Genomic DNA, 24,136 nt, shown 5'->3' with positions numbered 1-24,136 from the left:
CAAGACTTGGAATATTTCAGTAGGGTTTTGTCATGGTTTACCTTGCCACAGTTACATTCTCTTGATTTTTCAAAGTTCATTTTGAATTTCTTTCATTGAAATGCAAGAGTTGGAATATTTCAGTAGAGTTTTGTCGTGTTTCACCATCACACAGTTACATTCTCTTGATTTTTCAAAGTTCATTTTGGATTTCTTTCGTTGAAATGCAAGAGTTGGAATATTTCAGTAGTGTTTTGTTATGGTTTACCTTGTCACAGTTACATTTTCTTGATTTTTCAAAGTTCATTTTTGAATTTTAACGTTGAAATGAAAGAGTTGGAATATTTCACTTGTGTTTTGTCGTGGTTTACCTTGTCGCAGTTAAATTCTCTTGATTTTTCCAAGTTCATTTTGAATTTCTTTCGTTGAAATGCAAGAGTTGGAATATTTCAGTAGTGTTTTGTTGTGCGTTACCTTGTCACAGTTACATTCTCTTGATTTTTCAAAGTTCATCTTGAATTTCTTTCATTGAAATGCAAGAGTTGGAATATTTTAGTAGTGTCTTGTCGTGATTTACCTTGTCACAATTACATTCTCTTTATTTTTCAAAGTTCATTTTGGATTTCTTCGTGGAAATACAAGAGATGGAAATTTCAGTAGTGTTTTTGTCATGGTTTACCTTGTCACAGTTACATTCTCTTGATTTTGCAAAGTTCATTTTGGATTTCTTTCATTGAAATGCAAGAGTTGGAATATTTCAGTAGTGTTTTGTCATGGTTTACCTTGCCACAGTTACATTCTCTTGATTTTTCAAAGTTCATTTTGAATTTCTTTTATTGAAATGCAAGAGTTGGAATATTTCAGTTGTGTCTTGTCGTGGTTCACCATCACACAGTTACATTCTCTTAATTTTTCTAAGTTCATTTTGGATTTCTTTCGTTGAAAAATAAGAGTTGGAATATTTCAGTAGTGTTTTGTCATGGTTTACCATGTCACAGTTATATTCTCATGATTTTTCAAAGTTCATTTTGAATTTCTTTCATTGAAATGCAAGAGTTGGAATATTTCAGCAGTATTTTGTCGTGGTTTACCTTGTCACAGTTACATTCTCTTAATTTTTCAAAGTTCATTTTGAATTTCTTTCGTTGAAATGCAAGAGTTGGAATATTTCAGTTGTGTTTTGTCGTGGTTAACCTTGTCACAGTTACATTCTAATGATTTTTCAAAGTTCATTTTGAATTTATTTCATTCAAATGCAAGAGATTGATTATTTAAGTAGTGTTTTGTTGTGGTTTACATTGTCACAGTTACATTCTCTTGATTTTTCAAAATTCGTTTTGGATTTGTTTCGTTGAAATGCAAGATTTTGAATATTTCTAAGGGTTTTGTCATGGTTTACCAAGTCACAATAACATTCTCTTTATTTTTAAAAGCTCATTTTGAATTTACTTCGTTGAAATAGTAGAGTAGGAATAGTTCATTAGTGTTTTGATGTTGTATACCTTGTCATAGTTACATTCTCTTGATATTTTCAAATTTCATTTTGGATTTCATTCCTTGAAATGCAAGAGTTGGAATATTTCAGTAGTGTTTTGTCGTGGTTTACCTTGTCACAGTTATATTCTCTTGATTTTTCAAAATTCATTTTGGATTTGTTTCCTTGAAATGCAAGAGTTTGAATATTTCAGTAATATTTTGGTATCGCTTGCCGTGTCACAGTTCCATCCTCGTTATATTTAAAAGTTCAGTTTTGGATTTCTTCTTTTGAAATGAAAGAGTAGGAATATATCAGTAGTGTTTTGCCGTGGCTTAAAATGTCACAGTTAAATTATATTATTTTTTCAATTTTTATTTTGGATTTCTTTCGTTGAAATGCAAGAGTTGGAATATTTTAGTAGTGTTTTGTCATGGTTTACCTTGCCACAGTCGCATTCTCTTGATTTTTCAAAGTTCATTTTGAATTTCTTTAATTGAAATGCAAGAGTCGGAATATTTCAGTAGTGTTTTGTCGTTGTTCACCATCTCACAGCTACATTCTCACAAATTTTTCAAAGTTCATTTTGGATTTCTTTCGGTAAAATGCAAGAGCTGGAATATTTCAGTAGTGTTTTATCATGGTTTACTTTCTCACAGTTAAATCCTATTGATTTTTTCAAAGTTGATTTTAATTTAATTCTTTGACATGTAATACTTTGAATATTTCACTTGTGGTTTTTCCTGGTTTACATTGTCATAATAACATTCTCATGATGTTTCAAAGTTCGTTTTGGATTTCTTTCCTTGAAATGCAAGAATTGGAATATTTCAGTAGTGTTTTGTCGTGGTTTACCTTGTCACATTTACATTTTCATGATTTTTCAAAGTTCGAATTCCACCTAACCTATGGTTTTGATATTTCTGTGCAATAATGTTGAATTTGAACTTTGAAAAATCATGAGAATGTAACTGTGACAAGGTAAACCACGACAAAACACTACTGAAATATTCCAACTCTTGCATTTCAAGGAAAGACATCCAAAATGAATTTTGAAAAATCAAGAGAATGTAATTATGACAAGGTAAACCAGGACAAAACACTACTGAAATATTCCAACTCTGGCATTTCAACGAAAGAAATCCAAAATGAACTTTGAAAAATCAAGGGAATGTAACTGTGAGATTGTAAACCACGACAAAACACTACTGAAATATTCCAACTCTTGCATTTCAATGAAAGAAATTCAAAATGAACTTTGAAAAATAAAGAGAATATAACTATGTCAAGGTACCCCATGACAAAACACTAGTGACATATTCCAACTCTTGCATTTCAACGAAAGAAATCCAAAATGAACTTTGAAAAAATAAAAGAATGTAACTGTGACAAGGTAAACCATAACAAAACACTACTGAAATAATCCAACTCTTGCATTTCAACAATAGAAATCCAAAAATGAACTTTGAAAAATCAAGAGGATGTAACTGTGACAAGGTAAACCACAACAAAACACTACTGAAATATTCCAACTCTTGCATTTCAAGGAAAGAAATCCAAAAATGAAGTTTTAAAAATCATGCGAATGTAACTGTGACAAGGTAAACCACGACAAAATACTACTTAAATATTCCAACTCTTGCATTTCAAGGAAATAAATCCAAAATGAACTTTGAAAAATCGAGTCAATGTAACTGTGACAAGGTAAACCATGACAAAACACTACTGAAATATTCCAACTCTTGCCTTTCACGAACGAAATTCAAAATGAACTTTGAAAAATCAAGAGCATGTAACTGTGATATGGTGAACCATGCAAAACACTACTGAAATATTCCAACTCTTTCATTTCAAGGAAAGAAATTCAAAATCAACTTTGAAAAATCAAGAGAATGTAACTGTGACAAGGTAAAGCACAACAAAACACTACTTAAATATTCCAACTCTTGCATTTCAATGATAGAAATCCAAAATGAACTTTGAAAAATCAAGAGAATGTAACAGTGACAAGGTAAAGCACAACAAGACACTACTGAAATATTGCAACTCTTGCATTTCATGAAAGAAATTCAGAATGAACTTTGAAAAATCAAGAGAATGTAAAAATCCTAAATGAACTTTGAAAAATCAAGAGAATGTTACTGTGACAAGGTAAACCACGACAAAACACTACTGAAATATTCCAGCTCTTGCATTTCAAGGAAAGAAATCCAAAATGAACTTTGAAAAATCAAGAGAATGTAACTGTGATAAGGTAAACGATGACAAAACACTACTGAAATATTCCAACTCTTGAATTTCTAGGAAAGAAATCCAAATGTAGTTTGAAAAATCAGAAGAATATAACTGTGAACTGGTAAAGCACAAAAAAAAATTGCTAAAATATTCCAACTCTTGAATTTCAACAAAAGATATTCAAAACAATCTTCGAAAAACCAGGGGAATACAACTTTGACAAGTTAAACCACGACGAAACATTACTGAAATATTTCAACTCTTGCATTTCACGAAAGAAATTCAAATTTGAACTTTGAAAAATCAAGAAAATGTAGCTGTGACAAGAATGTAACCAACACAAAACACTACTTAAGTATTCCAACTCTTGCATTTCAAGTAAATAAATACAAAACGAACTTTGAAAAATCAAGAGATTGTATCTGTGACAAGGTAAACCACGACAAAACACTACTGAAATATTCCAACTCTTGAATTTCAAGGAAAGAAAAACAAAATGAACTTTGAAAAATCAAGAGAATGTAACTGGGAAGAGGTAAACCACGATAAAACACAACTGAAATATTCCAACTCTTGTATTTGACGAAAGAAATTAAAATGAACTTTGAAAAATCAAGAGAATGTAACTGTGACAAGGTAAAGCACAACGAAACACTACTGAAATATTCCAACTCCTTCATTTCAACTAAATAAATCCAAAATAAAGTTTGAAAAATCAATAGAATGTAACTGTGACAAGGTAAAGCACAACAAAACACTACTGAAATATTCCAACTCTTGCATTTCAACAAAAGAAATTCAAAATGAACTTTGAAAAATCAAGAGAATGTAACTGTGACATGGTAAACCACGACAAAACACTACTGAAATATTCCAACTCTTGCATTTCAAGGAAAGAAATCCACAATGAACTTTGAAAAATCAAGAGAATGTAACTGTGACAAGGCAAACCACGACAAAACTACTGAAATATTCCAACTCTTGCATTTCAAGGAAAGAAATCCAAAATGAACTTTGAAAAATCAATAGAATGTAACTGGGACAAGGTAAACCATGATAAAATGCTACTGAAATATTCCAACTCTTGCATTTCATGAAAGAAATTCAGAATGACCTTTGAAAAATCAAGAGAGTGCAATTGTGCCAATGTAAAGAACGATAAAACACTATTAAATCATGCCAACTCTCGCAATTCAAGACAGAAAATCAAAATAAATTTTGAAAATAATTAGAATGTACCTGTGAAAATTCAAAAAACAAAAGAACAACAAAGAAATATTAAAAAACCTTCATTTAAACGAAAGATATTCCAAATGAACTTTGAAAACTTAAGAGAATTTAACTGTGAAAAAGTAAACCATGACAAACCACTACTTAAATAATCCAACTCTTGCATTTCAATGAAAGAAATTTAAAATGAACTTTGAAAAATCAAGAGAATTTAAAAATCCAAAATGAACTTTGAAAAAAAAAAAAAAAAAATGTTGAGGGGGGGGGGTTTGGAGGGAGGGTGGAGGGATAGGGTTTGGAGGGACGGTGGAGGGATAGGACTGAGGGATAGGGGTAGGACTTGGGGCCCAAGTATCAGAAGAAATTGTTTGTCTAGTATGCATCTCAAATCATCGTGGTATGCATATTCTCATGATGATGCCATAAAAATGCCCCGAAACATGTCACTTTTAACCCCTATCACAAATACAATTGATAAATCGAATGTGCTTGAACTTGTTCCAGTTCAATGGAATGAACCTGTTACGATATTCTGAGGCTTAACATCAGTTGGGCAATGTCCCAGAAACAATTCATTGGATGTATTTCTAAAATCATAATATGTCCAAAGGCTTGTTGGTTCAGTCGATTAACGTTTCGTTCTTTTACCTTAGGAAATCACGGGTCTCACGTTCGATTCCTACATCAAACACAAATTTCATATAAATCAATGGGAAGATACTTAGAATGTAAAAAATCATATCATTGGAAAAGAAAAATATCATCATTAGAGTACAATGAAATGACATCAATAAAAAAAAACTATTAAAATTAAGAAAAAAAATCCATTAATGTAATTATGTAAATTAATGTAATTATGTAAATTAATGTAATTATGTAAATTAATTAATAATACATTAATTTATGTAAATTAGTTCAAGGTTAAATATAAGTCAACCACGCCTAACAAATTAAATTACAAAAAGAATTTCGCAATTTCAAACAAAGGAAACGTCACGCACTTTGAACACTGATCAATACGAATTTTCACGGTGGTTGAATTCCGGTCATTACACTGTCTGCTTGTATTGGCGGGAGTACTGTCCGTTCTCTATCGTTATAGCTATATAGGGAGACACCCCGCTTGTAATCGTTATAGCTATATGGGGGGACTGTCTCATACCTATCATTATATCAATACAACTAGGGTATAACTTACAACCCTTGGCCTGAAGGCTGTGGGGGAGTATCCTCTTCAAAATCATAATTTCTATCTGGAAATCAACTACGCTGAACAAAATGGCTATCTAAAAATTTTGATTGGATGTGTTTCGGGAAATGGTGGGCGTGGAAGGGTTGTTAGTTGCCTTCCAAACTCTGAAAAATCAATAGAATTTACAAGTGGCATGGCAAACCTCGAAAACCAACTTCGTATAGAGAACAAGTATTGTAGAACACTAACTAAACTCAATATGAACTTTGATTAAAAATGAAAAAATCAGGAGAATGTAGAGGTAAGACGATAGTTCCTAACACAAAGCTACTAAAGTAATTCAGCTCTTGCATTTCACTAAAGAAATTCAAAATGAACTTTGAAAAATAAAGAGAATGTAATTGTGATAAGGTAAGGCACATCAAAAGTTGCCTTTCGCCTATTATGAAGGGCACAAGCCACTCCAATTTCCAATTGAATGAGCCCTTTTCGAAGTTTCTACGACAGCTTCTTCGATACGAAGTGCCCTTCTGTAAAGAAAAAAAATAATACACGGTGCAAACATCGTTCTTGTATAGCCCCGGGCATAGCTTCAAACCCTTGCCCTGAGGGTTTTGGGGGAATGTCCTCCTCAAAAACATATATTCTATCTGGAAATCAACTACGCTGAACAGAATGACAATCTCAAAATTTTGATTGGATGTGTTTTGGGGAATGATTGGCATCGGGGGGGGGGGAGCTAGTTGCTCTCTAATTACTTTTGACCCTTAATAAGGGCACTAGAACTCTCGATTTCCATTCGAATGATCCCCCTTTGTAGTTTCTACGACGGCCCCTTCCATATGAAGTGCCTCTCAGAAAAAAAATATACTAATAATAAAACATTGGAGCCGTATGGCCTTTACTATAGGCAATGCTATAGCGTTGCCTCTAATATCCTCAGCCTTAGTAGTAATCACTACAAAAATAGTAGTTTTAGTGATAGTAGTGGTAGCAGTAGTAGTAGTTGTGGTAAAATTTGAAGCAATGGTAGCTGTATTAGTAGTAGGGGGCAAATATTGCCATTTTAGACAATTGATCATCTTTCTTATCATTTCCTGAAAGTTCCAACTTAATATACTCAGTCATTTCTGAAATACCAGAAGTCATTTCTGGTTGCTCTCGAATCACTTCGACTCTTAAAAGGGGCACCATAACATCCAATTTCAAATCAAATCAGCCACATCGGAAGTTTATACGACCTCCCATTTCATAAAAACCTTATATGCCCCCAATGCAAAACTTACAGCCCTTAACCCAGGGCTTTGGAGGGATCTGTCAACCCTGGAGACATTTTTATATGTTCTTTGGACTATTTTAAACAATCTGGCTATCTCACAATTAGAATCAGATGGGTTTGGTGGAAAGAGGGGTAGTTTGGGAGGGGGACTAGTTGACCTTCATCACTTTTGACTGTTAAAAGAGAACTAGAGCTTCCAATTTTCAACCAAATGAGACACCTCTAAAGTTTGTAGAACCATCCCTTCTATAGCTTACAACCCTTGCCCCCAGACTCTGGTGGTTTCTATCAACCCCATAAGCCTTGTTATATGATCTTTAGATTATTTTTAATAAAATGGCTATCTAAAAATTTCTATTGGATGTATTTCGAGAAAACACCATGTGTGTGGGGGGGGGGCTGCTACCCTCTGATCACCTTGACTCTTACAAAGGACGCTAGAATTGCTGATTAACAATACAATGAGCCCCCTCCACATTACATACGACCACCTTTTTATAAGAGCCTTATACGCCCTAGGGGATAAATTAAAAACCTTTAGGCTACCTTGAGGGATGTAGAGGGGGGGGAGGTTGTCATGCCCAGAGAAATAATTTCTGAATCCTTCAACTACTCTGAAAAAAAACGTAATTTCAAAATTTTGATTGGATGTTTTTGGGGGAATGATGGGCGTGAAGGGGGGCCGGTTACTCTCAAATCACTTTTGACTCTTAAAAAGAGTACTATAACTTTAAAATTCAAATGAAATAAGCTCGATCGGAAGTCTATAGGACCACCCATTCTATGAGAACCTTACATGACCCCAGGGCATAATATAACCTTGCCCCAGGGCTCTGGAGGGGAGTTACAGCCCTGAAAGCACTGTTATATATTCTTTCGACTATTTTGAACAAAGTGGCTATCTCAAAATTTCAGTCAGATGTGTTTGGTGAAAAGAGAGGTAGTTGGAGGGGGGGGGGGGGGGCTATTTGCCCTCAATGACTTTTGACTTTTAAAAGGGAACTGGAACTTCCAATTTTCAACCAAATGCGTCTCCTCCAAAGCTTATACAACCATCCCTTCCACCAAAAACCAAAATTCCCCGGGACATAACTTACAACCCATGCCCCCAGGCTTTGGGGTTTGTTTTAACTCCAAAAGCCTTGTTATATGATCTTTTGCCCTTAATCACTTTTGACTCTTAAAAGGGAACTGGAACTTCCAATTTTCAACCAAATGCGTCTCTTCCAAAGCTTATACAACCATTCCTTCCACCAAAAACCAAAATGCCCCGGGACATAACTTACAACCCTTGCCCTCAGACTTTGGGGTTTGTTTTAATTCCAAAAGCCTTGTTACATGATCTTTGGGCTATTTTGAATAAAATGGCTATCTCAAAATTTCTATTGGATGCATTTCGGAAAAACACGACGTGCGGGGGGGGGATAATGGGGGGAACTACATAAAGAAGAAAGTGCCTTCCTGAGCCTATTTGTGTGGACTGAGACGCTGCAAAGACGGTGGAAGTGTTCCCTGAAAAGCAGAATGCAGTAAATAAAGATTACTTTTATCCACAATACATTCCAGCATAGCTATTCCAGTATCATATTAAGACAGAGTTGATTTCTTGGTCTTCTGTGCGCTCGATGTTGCAAGAGCTTTTGACTTGTGTATATTTTCCCAGGTTTTACTTGTAGCCCATTTGAAAGGTAAGATAAAATATTTATTTCAAAAAAACTCTCTATCACAAGCCCACGAAGGGCTGAATTCGGACTTCGGAGTCGGAAGATCATATGGTTGAACAAAAACTGGCAAAAATGCAAAAAGCAACAACGAAAAAGAAAAATCATAATGAACAATGATTTATGAGTCAATAATTAAACTGTAAAAAGTCAATTGAAAAGTTAAAAAGATAAAAACTAGTCAAACTAAACTTAAACAAATACAAGTTAGAAAAAAAATTTAAAAGGAACATTAAAAAGGGGGGGGGGTGGCAAAATAAGCGAATAAATACAAAAAAAGAACGATATATAAATATATATAAAAATTATATTTAATTTTTATCAAAGATTTAATAAAAGATTTAATTTAATTTTTAGCAAAAAGCCAATAAAGATTTAAAAAGATAGAAACTGGTCAAGAAGGGGGAGGGGACAAAAAAAAACTGAATAAAGACAAAAAAAGAGAACTAAATATAAAATATATAAAAAATTAAAAATGAAACTAACAAAGAGGGGGGAGGAGAAACAAACAAATAAGTGCAAGAACCTGGGCAGCACCATCAGTATAAAAAAAAAACAGAAAAAAACTAAAAGGGAGAAACTAGTGGGATATTTTATTAATTTTTCTGTGATGAAGGGGACAAAAGTTTTTCCATATCTGGAAGTAACGCAGCGAATGGGGGACAAAATAAGGATGGGCTCAGAAACAGCTCGAGGCGACCGTAATCTCGAAGTAGGAGGATTGTTTATAAAGAGTAAAGGGGGAGATGGGCTGCGGTAATTACTTGTTTAAGATACGTGTATAGAAATCAGAAAGCTGGAATTAAAGATGGAAGTATACTATTTCCGATCCTGAAAGTTGAACGCCAAGGAGCTTTGACTTCTCAAGTTTTGTTTAATAATTGTGTTACTGGTGCTCAGGATAAGTTGAGCTTGGAGTTGATCTCTCGTTAGTTACGTTTCAAAACTTTCCTGCACTTTCTAAAGATCCTCTTTGACTTTTGAGCTTCTCCAAGAAGAGAATGAGCAAATTGGTTTGAGCTTTAATAGTGATAAAATAGTTTTCTACCTTTCAAGTATAAAGCAAACAGAAATTCAATAAGTCAGTAATGGGGCCATAAGGCTTTCAAGGACAGCCCTATCAAAATTCCAAGGACAGCCCTATCCCTTTTCCATTCAGTTTCAAAGGCAGCCCTCTGAAGTCACGGGACACATCTGTTTCTAGGCAATATTCCCGTCCTTGGCAAGAGTTCAAGGTTAGTTCAGGTATTTATTCTATGGCACACCCCTGGGAAGTTTCCCAGATATATTTACTTGGAATTTGGTCAGTATAATACACAAGTTTTAATAATAAGCTCCTAATCCCTCATTCCTGTTTCTAGTACATGCCCTCTGATGTCACGTGACAAACCTGTACAATGCGGTCAGCTGTTTCTAGGCGACAGCTGGCAAGATTTAAAGGATTTCAGTTTTTATTATATGTTTACTTGGAATATGGTCCGTATAATAGAAAAGTAGTAATAATAGGGAAATTATGATCTCGCGGTACACACCCCCGTTTCAAGCGCATGTTACACAACGCGACAAACCCTCGCCTTTAAAGGGTCAGATAAGGGGAGCTACCAGCCCCTCGCACCTGCACAATGCAGTCACCGGCTCTATTAAGGGGAACACACTTGGCAAGACTCCATGACACGCCCTTTGGACTCCAATGACGTCATACGACTTACCCCGTTTCAAACAGACAGGTCTAATGCTTGACGCAATTTTGCGTAACCCTACCACAGGAACCCATGGAGGAATCCCCGCTTATAGATCAAACTTTAGGTAATGATTGCACATCCTTCGCTGCCAGTTAATGCCCTTTTGACATTTTTCGTCATAAAGCCTTTGTTTTTCAGCGGTTCATTTTTCGATCAAAACACCATTCATTTTCTTTCCATATTTCTTGACCCCAACAGGACTCGAAAGGTCATTCCCTTCCAGTGGTACATCGCCCCAAGCAAATCATTCACGAAACCATTGTCAATATTTTATATCTTAAACCATATTCTAAAAATAAACAATTGCACGACACCTGAGATTCCCCATTTTTTGACAGTCGTTAGAACGGTGTGTTTACCGCCAAATTTGATACACTCCGGGGGATATTTGCTTTCAAGATATTAATAAAGGGGAAATGAGTGTCTTACTCGTCCCAAATAGTAAATCTTAAAAACACAGACAATGTAAATAAAAACAAATCTGAGAACAATAAAACATAAAAAAGAGAGCTAAAAACACGACAAAAAATAAAAGATGAAAATATCATATTATCATATACGCAAAAAAAGAACCATCTATTATAGAAAACAGGGGGCTTCTGGCCTAAGACTATATTAAGAGCTTTTAAGGAAATAACCCTTTTTCATCAAGATAAATTTATTAATATTAAAAAATATCCTAACAATAGCTTCCACCTCCTGACTTATCTTTAAGCTTTATAGTATATTAATCAATGATAATGCATACCGCATTGGTAAATTATGGATCATATTGAGCACCCCCCCCCACGACATCGCTACATTTCCCCCAAGAAATCTTTCAGAAATTTCCAAATAAAAATTATGGTTCTGAATTCCAAGATTCAAGTTTTTTGCACCCCAGGCCAATCATAACGTCCCACAAAAGACTCCAGACTGCCAGAGAATTTCACCCATGTGACACCGCCATCCTCCCCCATCCCCTCGATGACCTGATTATACTGAGATTCCCCTGTTTTTGGCAGTCGCTAGAACAGCGTGTTTACTGCCAAATTTGATACACTCACGGGGGGGGGGGAAGTAACAATAAATAATAAATCAGACAATAAATATTAAAAACATAGACATTTTAAACAAAACAAAGTTGACAAGCAGTAAAACATAAAAAAGACAGCTAAAAAACACGACAAAAAATAAGCGATTAAAATATCGCATTATCATACACGGAAAAAAAAGAACAATCTCTTATAGACAACCGGGGCTTCTAGCCTACAATCTCCCCAGAGACTAAGGGAGGGGGAATGATATTAGCTTGAATTTAAGACACATTAAGAACTTTTAAGGAAATACCCCTTTTTCATTAAGACAAATTTATGAATATTAAAAAATATCTTAACAATAGCTTCCACCTCCTGACTTCTCTTTAACCTATAGAGTATATTAATCAATGACAATGCATACCGCATTGGTAAATTATGCATGATATTAAACCCCCCCCCCCCAAACGATATGCCTACATCTCCCCCAAGAAATCTTTCAGGCATTTCCTAATAAAAATTATAATACTGAATCCCACGATTCAAGTTTTTGCACCCCAAGCCAATAATAAAACCCCACAAAATACTCAGACTACCAGAGCATTTCACCCATGTGACACCTCCCCCTCCCCCATCCCAAGGGTTATCTGATTATAGTGAGATTCCTAATTTTTTTGGCAGTCGTTAGAACGATGTGTTTAGTGCCAAATTTGATACACTTCGGGGGAGTATTTGCTTTCAAGATATTAATAAAGGGGAAATGTGTGTCTTACTCGTCCCAAACAATAAGTCTTAAAAACGCAGACTACGAAAATAAAAATAAATTGACAAACGATAAAACATAAAAAAGACAGCTAAAAAAAACACGACAAAAAATAAAAGATGAAAATGTCATATTATCATATACGCAAAAAAAAAGAACCATCTATTATAGAAAACCAGGGCTTCTAGCCTACAACCTCCCCAGAGACTAAGGGAGGGGGAATGATATTAGCTGGAATTTAAGACACATTAAGAACTTTTAAGGAAATACCCCTTTTTCATTAAGACAAATTTATGAATATTAAAAAATATCTTAACAATCGCTTCCACTTCCTGACTTCTCTTTAATCTATAGAGTATATTAATCAATGAAAATGCATACCGCATTGGTAAATTATGGATGATATTAAACCCCGCTCCTCCAAACTATATGCCTACATCTCCCCCATGAAATCTTTCAGGCATTTCCTAATAAAAATTATAATACTGAATCCCACGATTCAAGTTTTTTGCACCCCAAGCCAATCATAAAACCCCCCAAAATACTCCAGACTAGCAGAGCATTTCACCCATGTGACACCTCCCCCTCCCCCATCCCAAGGGTTATCTGATTATAGTGAGATTCCTAATTTTTTTGGCAGTCGTTAGAACGATGTGTTTAGTGCCAAATTTGATACACTTCGGGGGAGTATTTGCTTTCAAGATATTAATAAAGGGGAAATGCGTGTCTTACTCGTCCCAAACAATAAATCTTAAAAACACAGACAATGAAAATAAAGCAAAATTGACGAGCAATAAAACATAAAAAAGACAGCTAAAAAAACACGACAAAAAATAAAAGATGAAAATGACATATTATCCATATACGCAAAAAAAACCGTCTATTATGGAAAACCGGGGCTTCTAGCCTGCAAGCCCAGAGGGTAGGGGAGGGGAGGAGTGATATTAGATTGAATTTAAGACATATTAAGAGATTTTAAGGAAATAGCCCTTAATAAATTTATGGATATTTCACATTATCCTAACAATAGGTTCCAGCTCGCACCTAGTACCATTCATTTGCAGAGGATGCATCGATAATAGATGTAGTTTTTAGTCGTTATTGCAGCTTTACCATTATAAAGAATAACATGCCAAATTTAAGGAAAGACGAAGGGAGAAGACTCCGGGGGAGGGGAACCGTTTTCTCCGTCACCAGCTCAACACTGTTTTATTTTTTTTATTGTTACGCAAAGCGCTAATTTTCAGGTTATCCTGCCTCCCTCCACTAAGGTACCAACCTAAGCCCTGGTCACCTCCAAACAAGTGTACACTCCCCCCCCTCCCAGAGCGGTTTCTCTTAGCCCAGAGTACATTTTTACCAAAATACCAAAACACGCAAAGGAAGGGAAATTCTATTTCGAGAAATTCTTGCTACCATCCACCCTGTGCGCTGTGGGGGAGTTTGGTCTGTGTCTACTCTTCTTAAGGTACAGAATCCGGCCATTCTACGTGCAGTGGGGGAGTTTGGTTTGTGTCTACTCTTTTTGGGGGACAGAATCTGGCCTTCCTACGCGCAGTGGAAAGTTTGGTCTGTGTCTACTCATTCCTGGGACGGGATCCGGGTTTCGGTTAGGTGATAAAAGAGGCTAAAACGGTCTCGCTCGAGATAATTTAAATATAGTAATAATAGGGAAATTATCGCTGAGTTTCTACAGCAACCATCTAACGCCAGAGTATCCCTGTGCGAGAAGAGTAAAAGTCCAAACCGGTAAAGAAGTATACTTATGGTCCAGAGCGGAATGGCACTACGACACCGTTTTCACACTAGCACCAGCTCTCCACATGACACCGCCTTTTTTTCCTTTACTAGTGTTAGATACTCTAAGTATTTCGCCTCACAATGTTACACTATAACTACTCTAAGACATCCCCCTTCATCACCTCATCTCCCCAAAACACTTTTCAGACATTTCTCGCTAAAATTTTATTTTCAAGTCATTCATTCGGGCTTTCGCAAGCAATTCGTGCCACAGTACAGCACAATAACTACTCTAATACACCCCTCTGACATCACTACATTCCCCCAACCACAAAAAGTTTCTTATAAGTAACATTTTTTCGTTATGATGACAACTTATCTGCTAGAAGTAACAAACTATCTGTCAAACATGCACAATTTTCCTTAGAAGTAACAATTTTTTGATTATGATAACAACTTTTCTGTCAGAAGTAGCAAGTTTTGCTTAACACTAACAACTCTTCACTTCAAAGCAAGAATATTCTTCCTTAGTACTACCAAAATTTTACTTAACACACCCAAATTTCTCTTAGAAATAATATTTTTCGTCAGTGATAACACGTTTTCTGTTCCAACTAGCAAGTTGTCTGTCAAAGATACCAAATTTTTCTTAGAAGTATAATTTTTTTTTATTGTGATAACGACTTTTCTGTAAGAAGCATCAAGTTTTGCTCTAACACTACCAAACTTTTACTGAACACTAACAGATTTTCTCTTCGAAGCATCAACTTTTTTCCTTAATACTAATATACTTTTACTTAACACACTCAAATTTCTCTTAGAAAAAACACTTTTCGTCAGTGATAACACGTTTTCTGTTTGAAATAGCAAATTTTATGTCAAAGATACCAAAATTTTTTTCTTAGAAGTAACAATTTTTTCGTTATGATGACAAATTATCCGCCAGAAGTAACAAACTTTCTACCAAACATACACAATTTTTCTTAGAAGTAACAATTTTTCGTTATGAGAGAGGACAACTAGCAAGTTGTCCAGCAAAGATAACACATTTTTCTTAGAAGTAAAAATTTTTTCGTCTGTGATAACATCTTTTCTGTCAGAAGTAACAAGTTTTCCTTAACACTAGCAAATTTTCTCATCCAAGTGACAACATTTTTCCTTAATACTAACAAACTTTTACTTAACAATATCAAATTATCTTAGAAGTAACAGGTTTTTTCTTAACAGTAACACATATTTCTGAAAAATTAAAAAATTTTCGTCACTGATAACACGAGTTCAGTTTTTTGCATCCCAAGCCAATCATAACGTCCCGCAAAACACTCCAGACTATCCAAATTCCATGGATCTCATGATTCTGAATCCCATGATACAAGTTTTTTGCACCCCAAGCCGGTCATAACGCCATCCAAAATACTCTAGACTACCAGAGCTTTTCACGCATGTGATACCGCCCCCTCCCCCATCCCCTGTGTGACCTGATTATAGTGAAATTACCCATTTTTTGGCAGTCACTAGAACAGCGTGTTTACTGCCAAATCTGATACACTCTGGGGACGTATGGACGTATGGACGTAGGGGAGGAGAGAAGTGATATTGGATGGTCTTTAAGACATATTAAGAGCTTTTAAGGAAATAGCCGTTTTTCATTAAGATAAATTTATCGATATTTTACATTATCCTAACATAGGTTCTAGCTCGCACCTAGTAGCAATCATTTTCAGAGGATGCATTGATAATATATGTAGTCTTTAGGCCTTATTGCAGCATTAAAATGATGAAAAATAACATGCCAAATTTAAGGAAAGACGAAGGGAGATGACTCGGGGGGAGGGGAACTGTTTTCTCCGTCACCAGCTCAACACTGTTTTAATGTTTTATCGTTACGATAAGCGTTAATTTTCAGGCGTACATTTATGGTTATCCTACCTCCCTCCACTAAGGTACCGACCTCTGCTGTGGTCGCCTCCGAGGAAGTGTCCAGTCCCCCTCCCTCCGAGCAGTTTCTCTTAGCACAGAGTACATTTTTACCATAATATCAAAACACGCAAAGGAAGGGAAATTTTATTCCGAGAAATTCTTGTTACCATCCACCCTGTGCGCTTTGGGGAAGTTTGGTCTGTGTCTACTCTTTTTAGGGGACGGAATGCGGCCATACTACGCGCAGTGGGGGAGTTTGGTCTGTGTCTACTCTTTTCGGGGGAAGGAATCCCGCCATCCTAAGCGCAGTGGGGAGTTTGGTCTGTGTCTACTCATTCCTGGGACGGAATCTCGGCTTCGGTTAAGCGATAAAAGAGACTAAAAACGGTTTTGCTCGAGATAATTTAAAGGTAGTAATAATAGGGAAATTATCATTGAGTTTCTACAGCGACCATCTAACTCTAGAGCATTCCTGTGTGAAAAGGGTAGATGCCCAAACCGATAAAAAAAGTATACTTATGGTCCAGAGCGGGATGGCACTACGACATTGTTTTCACACTAGCACCAGCACTCCACATGAAGCCCCCTCTTTTTTTTCCTTTACTAGTGTTAGATACTCTGAGCATTTCACCTCACAATGTTACACTATAACTGCTCTAAGACATCCTCTCTCATCACTCCATCTCATGTGGAGAGCTAGGGGAGTTGGGAGTTGCCAAGTTGGCTTAGAAAAACAATTCTGAGAAAATCAATCGATTTAAGTTATCAAAATACTACATATTGAGCTTTCCAGTTGCAGAAAAACTAAGACAACACGATGGCGTATTTATCCATGAAAAATCACGTTGTCTGGTCCATAAATGATCATTTAAATAAAAAAACAAGTTTTTCAACTGAAGAATATTAAAATTTAAAAGCAGACATTATTTTGTATGCGAGGGGGAAGAGGCCGCCCCTCCTCAACTCTTGCTCTTTACGCTAAAGGCTGATTTTTGTCCCAATTCTTTAAGAACGACTGCTGGAATAATTGTGCCATTCAGTCGAAATGAGAAGATTTTTAAAGTGCTTAGAAACTTAAAGAGTGAGTACCTCCGACTCATCATATATTCCTGCCTGGAGATAATTTTCTATGAACAAGAGGCAGACACCCCATGAAAAAAAACTAGATAAGAAGAGGCTGAACGTTCAAAACGAGCCCAAAAAAAAAGAAAAAAAGAACAGAGGAACCATCTATTCAAGTGTCGTTTATGCATTTCTTGTTTCCTCAAGGTTACCCCGCAGTAATATTTGTGGTTTCAGTTCTACTTAGGTAGTTCTTTGAGGGTCCACCCTGATATCACTATGAGGCTGGGTATGCTGGATTTCCTTCCATGGGTATAGATGGAAGGATCTCAAACCATAACGGAGGCCACTTCCCCCCCCCCCAAAAAAAAATCTCAGAATATCGAAAAAATCTAACCCTCTGAAATAAAATTCGACTATGTAAAAAAAGACTAACCAAATAAGCTATTTTATTTCAAAATAAATTAAAATATGGTATACATAAATATAAAGAGTGGGAGTATATGTTACTCAATGACAGCCACAGGAGGTGCATGGACAGTTCTTTTCACATTTGTATTCTGGCTCTGAAAAAGAGAGGATTAATTAACACAACAGAATCATTCATTGGTTTTATTTTAATGAAGAGATGATGTACAATTTATGCATATAAAAGGATTGATACTTCCGCACAATATTCTTATTTCAGACGGGCTTCTCAGAAAAAGAAAGTGTAAGACGGCTTTTGTGGGGTTGAAAAACTCCACTAGATCAATAGTGCTGTAGCTTAGATAGAGCAATAGAAAAAATGATTAACCAAAGTGATTCCTACGGCAAACTAGAAATAAGCACCAAAATAGAACCAATGCTAAGCCACACAATCCCGGACTACTCCTGGCAACATGATTCCCAAAATTACCTGGTCCACGTAGACTATTGTAGTTGGCATTTTGAGATTAAACCTGTCACTGAAGGAACTTCACAAGGAATTAGAAAATGATTGGTCTACTGGAACGGATTGAAAGTGCAAAAGAAAAGACGAAAGTAGGATCAAAATGTGACAAAATATAGCACTGACAGATTACAATAATAATATTCAAATAAACAGATATTAACAACCAAAATAGACTGAAAATTAAAATTATCAGTAAAATTATACAAGAATTAAATAATTCACAGAGATCTTAATGGTAATTTTAATTTGGTAATACATACATTAAATTTACCTAAAGATTTTTTTTTATACATGGTAGAAACGGGTCTAGTCGTTTATTCCCCGGAAAATACCCCCCCCTCCCGTGAAAAATACCTTCAGGTCGACCCGCGAGGGGTATTTTCAAGAGGAGGGGTATTTTCTGACGGGGTATTATCTGGGGTGGGGGGGATGGGGTATTTTCTAAGGAGGATATTTTCTGAGGGGGGTATTTTCCGCGGGGGGCCAACGCCTGCTCTCGCTAGAAACGATAATATAGCTTTAAGTCTAAGGCAGACTTTTGGAAAAATACACATACCTTAACCCTTTTGCGCCGGGGACCTTGTTTTTGCAAGACCAGAATGATCGAAGACACATTTTCAACTAATCTGATGATCCTGATCACGAATCTGATGTTTAAAAAGACGTCACTCAACTCAAAGTATGAGAATTTCTACTGTGACATAAATGGCACGTCAGTGACTGGCACGTCAGTGACTACAGTTTATGTACTATAATTTCCTGAATTTGTGCTTCTGGAAAACTTCGCAAATTTGTTGGAGCATTAGATTGCTTTTCTCCCCGTTGGTTCAACTCTTATTTTTAACTTCTTATGTTTTTCTTATTTTTTAAGACTTCTTGTATTTTAGCCGGTAAAAAAAAATGAAGAAATGAAACCGAAAATGCATTTGGAAACTGCCCCATGTAATTAATTTTCCCCTTTCAAATTTATATTAGAGCAAATTAGGGCAAATTTTGTTACAGGAAAACAATCTGATGACCAAAATTTTTCAACTTTAGACAATGTTAACAAGACTTAAGATTGAATTTATTAGCCTACAGACCGTAATCAACCATTATAAGTTATTTTATCAGTAGATTCTCTTATGAAGAAGGTGCAAAAGAAAAAGGGACCTCCAGGATTGTGCCCTCGTACCAAGGAATTTTTGTTATCCTCCACAGTAATAGCGACGAAGACCACACTGCCTTTCCATAAAAAACAACAAAAGCACGAAGAAAAACAGGGAAATCTTTTTTGCAAGACAGTAGAGATAATTTTAATGAATATTTCGGCCCTATGTCCAAGGGCCGTCCTCAGCAAGACAAAAATATATAAAAGAAAAAAAAACTCACAACAACATGCGGCCAATAAAACCAAAAATAAAAAAAAATTTCAAAGCAGTCCTACCATCCTTACTTCAGCGAAGTTCAATTTTTATTTTTGGTTTTATTGATCGCATGTTGTTGTGAGTCCTTTTTTCTTTTATATATTTTTGTCTTGCTGAGAACGGCCCCTGGACATAGGGCCGAAATATATATTCAAATATATATATATATATATATATATATATATATATATATATATATATATATATATATATATATATATATATATATATATATATATATATATATATATATATATATATATATATATATATATATATATATATATATATATATATATATATATATATATATATATATATATATATATATATATATATATATATATATATATATATATATATATATATATATATATATATATATATATATATATATATATATATATATATATATATATATATATATATATATATATATATATATATATATATATATATATATATATATATATATATATATATATATATATATATATATATATAATATATATATATATCAGTAGATATGAGTTAAATAGATACTTACTGCCTTTGCACTCACACCCTTGACAGTAGTTGCAGTCCAGTGAACAATTGCAGGATCCAGTGCAAGTACAACCATCTAAAATAAATTATAAAATTAAGTACTATTTGCAGACACTACCTTTTGAAGGTAAAAAAGGATTGAGTCATCCAAATCCAGTATTTCTTTACGGCTATTAAAATGCCAAAAAAAGGAAACTTTCAAAAAGGAAACCTAGTGAATGTAAGCCTTGTACCACAAAAAAGGTCCTTAGTAATATGTGTGTCATGGCTAAAACATTCAACTAAATAGACACTATTTCAAGTCTATTCAAATCTGATGTATCTAATCATTAGATTATTTCCTACATTATAGCTATCTTTAGACGATTTACATTATTACTTTTGTTACAGTAAGATCTGTCGCACAAGAATTTAAAATTTTATATGAAGATGATTTTTGGGAGTTACTTTTGTACAAAATGACTGAATTCTTTTTGTAGAATTTAATGTCAATCCTTAGGTCAATTATCTATGTCCATTTCAATAGATAGCTAAATTTTTTTCTGGTCAGACACGACATGGAGAAAAGCCCAAATGTCAAACTTCTTCCCCAACTTCTTAAGGTTAAATAATGCACAACTTTGAGCCGGTACTTTCTCATTATATGGGCCTCTAGGGTTAACCGCTGTAGAATACGCAATGATAAAACCCATTTCTGACGCGTTAACCGCTTTAGAGTAGGCAATGATAGCTTGTTTTTCATTCCTTATACGATATTAAACTGTCGTTTTTGGGGTTTAGGGGAGGGGGAAAGGTACCTAGGTTAGGTTAGGTTACGTATTTAATATATGGTATGTTTTACACATACACACCCCACCCCCCATATGTGCAAATATATAGCCCAAAATTGTTTCTAAACTATTATATATTCATTCTGTCTTATTTTATTTCATTAGCATTAACCAAACTTGATTTTTTAGAAAGGTCCATATAATAAGAAAGTACCTTTGAGCCAAAACAAAGTCGTATCCTAGAAAGGGGTAAAAATATTAGTCATCTGCAATAAATCCACTCTCTCCTCTTCCTTAAAGTTCTTGGCGCTTGTCGGGTCAATTCAAATAAAACGCCGTCCATGTTCGTGACTGGACTAAAGAGTCTTGGAAATTGGTAGCGAACTTCCATGAGTTTTGGGATGAAAACTTACTGACCAAGAATCAGTTCGCTTAAATCCGATTAGTTTAAGTTCAACAGGTTACCGTCATCCTCTCAGTTCTGTCATGAATCGTCTTGAAACATTTTGTTTCGTGTCAGTTGATATGGAACATCCTTGCCGATTCGGCTGAAGGATGCCATTCGTATGCCATCTCAAAAGTCTTGTAATTTTTTTTTTGTCTCCATATGACTATTTTTTTCTTAACGTATATAGTGTTATCCATTTTATTATTATTATTATTATTAACGTTATAGACAATATGATTAATTACAGTTTGATAAAGCCTATTTAATGTCTCTTCCTTGTGTTTATTTATTTTTCATTCTTTTAATCATTTTTATGATTAAAATACTTCACATGTTAAGTGTTCAAATATTTAATAGTTTAATGGGTACTGTTGTATTACCTGCAACCCACGCAAGAAATGAAGTTTGGTTAATGCTAATGAAATAAAACAAAATAGGTTCGGCTATATATTTGTACATTAGGGGGGTGGGGGTAAAGCATAGCATATATTAAATACATAACCCAGCCTAAACTAGGTAGTTTTTTCCCCTAAACCCCAAAATAAGAAGTTTACATATCATAAATGCAATGACAAACCACGGTTTGCAATCCGATTCTCTATTGAAAGAAACCCGTTTGACTAGTTTCCTGAGTATCTTCCCTATATAATATATCGCGTGGGTTCCAGCTAATACAATAGTACCGTTTAATGTTAAGAGATTTGTTTCATAATCCCCCTCCTACAGGCCATGGAGCCCTTGTGAGGATTTGTAAATTGTAGAACTATTATTTTATTGTTATATGGAAAATAAATATATTTATCCATCTATCTATCAATCTAAAAGGAGGATAATGGTACAGAGTTAGTGTATTTTACTACTAAAGGAAATATGGTTATAAAATAAAGTAGTACCGTTAGATTCCTTATTTTAGGATCATTTCAAATATTATTGTCTCTTTTCTGACATTGCAACCTATTCCCCTTAATGGTTCCTGATATAGCCTTAAATAATATATTTGGTAAACTTATAGGGGTTGACATCATCTAAATGAAACATGTAAAATAAAAGTTCTCTGTATTTGGATCCATAAAGTTCTTTATTTTTTCTTCTTTCCAAGTATATTAGTCTTTTGTTGATAATACCGTCACCTCCCCTTCCCTAATGGGTCTAGATGTAGCCCTAGGATTAACAAGAAACTAAAGATAGTACTAAAATCATGAAATTCTTACATTATAATATAAAGTATGTTTTTATTAATCAGATTATCATCTTTCCTTTCATTGTTACCCACATATTTAATTTATTTTCAAATAATGTTTTTACCCACATTTCATTCGAATTACTCGGGCAAAGGGGTTTACATGGGTAAAGAAAGCGTCCAACCCGTTTTAACGAAGAAGACATGACGCTTCAAGAGATGATAAATAAACAAGAGAAATGTTTTATTTAGGACTATTTCTGGAACCATCAGGGTATGTAAAGTGGGGTATATTGTTAGAAAAGCGACCATGGTATATCTAAACAGGCTAAAAAAAAGGAATCTAATGTTACTACTTTTATTTATTTAGCATGATTCCTTTAGAATCGGTCAGCCACAAATCCTTTACCGGGATAATAACACATTTTTTTTTACCCCTAAATTGAAATGGCATCATAACAGGGACTGGTATACTTTGGCATACAATTTGGCCTGAAAGCTTCCTAATAAAGACAACCAGATGGATTGGGGTTGTGTTGCGTTTCTGTTATGAGGCTGTGACTCGCAAGCACTCATCCAAATCCTTCCTAAGTAAGTCTCTAATAGACCTGTGTGGATTTCTTTTTCTTTCTTAGGGATGAAGAAATGCAGCAAACCTCCTCCCTGATAAACCCTTAGTACAAACCAATATGTTCTACAGAGAAGAAAAGAAAAAGCACTCACTCTTACAGCAGTCCATGTTATTGTTTGAAATGATTTGATGTTTTACAGGCGAATTATTTTTCTTGAAATGATTTAAGTTATTGATAAGTTATTGATTTATGCTTGTAAGTCCTTATCAAAGGGTGTGAGTACCGTTCACGCTAATCTCCAGGATTTATCTTCGTAATCAAAAGCCACGAATGCCGACTGCCGTATTATGATAAAAAAAAATCTTTTCATTGGCACGCACGTTATCAATATACATGAGTACCGTTCAAATGTTTATTTTGTAAAACAAATCAGAAGCCGTGAATACAGAGGGATTAATTGTGAAGGCCAGAGGCCTTATTATATTTAGGAAATAGTTCAATTAAGCACAAAAAATAATAAAAATAAATGGTGGCATCCCGTTTTAGGACAAAATTCCAAATTTTGATTTGTCGCTAGTAGCCAATATAGACACTAACGATAGTAGCTCTCTTTTCTGGTTTCAATTAACCAAAAAGTTTGCGTCCCACCAGAAGCGGTTTTAGGGGAGGGGCAGAGGGGACACTTTCCCCAGGCCGAGATGTTAGGGGTGCAAAATTTCAAATAAATAATCTAACGGTTATATCAATTTTGTGATTCTCAGAATTTCATTTTTGTTAAAATAAAGTAGACGGCGCAGTCGGAAGTAAGTATAAGAAAATTGAATCCGATATTTTCATTTTTTCCCATATCTTCATTATCATTGGAAATAAAAGTAAGCAGACCGAATATAACTAATTTTAATGTTTTTTGTGATATTTTCTTTTCAA

General features: G+C 34.8%; 1 long non-coding RNA gene across 1 annotated transcript; it reads right to left on the bottom strand.

The window, feature by feature from the left end:
- Nucleotides 1–17,785: 17,785 nt before the first annotated feature.
- On the bottom strand, nucleotides 17,786–23,514 carry LOC148947592 (uncharacterized). Its single transcript, XR_016142299.1, has 3 exons — nucleotides 23,361–23,514; nucleotides 20,241–20,315; nucleotides 17,786–17,919 (listed from the first exon to the last, which is right to left on the bottom strand). It is a non-coding gene; the product is annotated as an uncharacterized LOC148947592 (long non-coding RNA).
- Nucleotides 23,515–24,136: the final 622 nt, after the last annotated feature.

Source organism: Artemia sp. Qi Xiang Cuo, chromosome 10, assembly GCF_049724085.1.
Source record: "Artemia sp. Qi Xiang Cuo chromosome 10, ASM4972408v1, whole genome shotgun sequence".
NCBI classification, from domain to species: domain Eukaryota; kingdom Metazoa; phylum Arthropoda; class Branchiopoda; order Anostraca; family Artemiidae; genus Artemia; species Artemia sp. Qi Xiang Cuo.
The sequence above is the reverse complement of the archived record's forward strand: the minus strand, read 5'-3'. Positions and strand labels throughout refer to the sequence as shown.